Source organism: Sebastes fasciatus, chromosome 15, assembly GCF_043250625.1.
Source record: "Sebastes fasciatus isolate fSebFas1 chromosome 15, fSebFas1.pri, whole genome shotgun sequence".
Lineage (NCBI taxonomy): Eukaryota > Metazoa > Chordata > Actinopteri > Perciformes > Sebastidae > Sebastes > Sebastes fasciatus.
The window spans coordinates 29,037,546-29,039,389 of NC_133809.1; positions in this window are offsets into that span (position 1 = coordinate 29,037,546).

Here is a 1,844-nt window from a genome sequence, read left to right on the forward strand (position 1 = left end):
GCTGTGAACGGGTCATTACCTGCTGGTGTCAGGAGGACATATCCCATATATTGAGATCTGTGAATGTGTTGGTGGATTTGAACAAAAATGAATCAACCACAATAGATGTATTGCTGGCTGCATTTTATTTAAATTTTGGTTTCGTTTTTATTCATAGATATTTAAGATGATGTTTCCAGTTCATAATGTACTTGTTCTGTCATTTTGCGTATGAGGGTTTGTTGTTTGTAAGTTGTGGAGAGATGATAGATGTGTTGCAATGGGTCACTACTCACATCCATCATTCAGCTCTCACTGTTATTGTTCTGCCATCCTGTTCATCCATCATCTTGGAAATTTCAGGCTTCATAGAAGAGTTCCTTATTCCCAGAGTTGACTTAACATTTAGTATTTCCCAGAGCACCTGAAGGCACCGTAAGCATCACATATCCTCGGCTGCTACAGATGATGATCCAGGTATGTTGACATGCACTGGCTTTGCTCTTGTTGCTCTTTACTGACCTTAGATATCAATATTAATATAAAGATGTGCAACATAGTGGAGTTTTCCACCAGAGAGTGTGGCATTAGATGCATGAGTAGATCAGATTTGGTCCCAGGGTCCCCCATGTGATCGGATTTTTGCTTTTTGATGTTTTATTATAGAAAGAGTATGAAACCCATGACCAAAACTAGTCAAACATTCTGTCATTGTATTACTTGTGGATGGAATAATAGTGAAAATAAATCATTCCCCTTTTTGGCCGGGGAACCCCCCTCAAAGACCCCTACATGCCCACTTTATGATAATCACATGCAGTTTGGGGAAAGTCATAGTCAAGTCAGAACTCTGACACACTGACAGCTGTTGTTGCCTGTTGGGCTGCAGTTTGCCATGTTCTGATTTGATCATATTTTTTAGGCTAAATGCAGTACCTGTGAGGGTTGCCTGACAAATCTCCCTTTAAGGTAATTTTTTTACAAATCAAAAATGTGTGATTCATTTGCAATTAATCGCGATTAACGATTTCAATCGATTGACAGCCGTAAGAGCAACATTAGCCTTCATTTGGAGTCCTGTTTCTGGCCACCTAATGAAAGGAAGTCACTTTTAGCTCTTTTTTGGTCTCCACCAACTCCTGAGAAATCTCTCTGTCTCTGTAGCTGCTGCAGTAAATTTGCTCCACTATGTTCACCAGCTAGTCGCTAACCTGTTGGGTTGCTGTTGCATGATGGTTGGTATGTTTCAAAGTAGAGTCTGGAGACCATGTCTGTAAAGCTTTAAAACTGAGCCGCTACAACCTAAGAATCACAAGTTGCATTAATGCGTTAAAGAAATTAGTGGTGTTAAAATGAATTTGCGTTATTATCGTATTATCCCATCTGTTCGATGTGTAAACCGTTTGCTAACATGTTCCCTTTTACAGTGATAATATGTCAACTCACAAAAACAATTCATTCATGCAGCTTAAAGAAGTGTTAGAAAATGAAATATACAAAATATATATAAATAAATGAACACTCAACAATACAAATAATTGAAACAAAAACTTTAATTTTTTTTTAAATTTACTTTTGAGGGACTTCGACTTGGTATTTCTAAAATCATGCATGCTGGCTGCAACACACACTCATGACAAAAATGGAAATTTGATCATCCAGAATATATATATATACAGTAATTCGTTACACATTCATGTAGGAGCAAATGTTCACCATATAATAAATAAATATATACAGGTAGACTATAGGCTGCATAACATCATACTGTGGCTGTCATCTTCACACATGTTGCGGTGTGTGTGTAGGCAGAGAGTGTGTGCTTCAGGAAGGAAGAGAGACCACGCGCGTGTGCGTGTGTGATG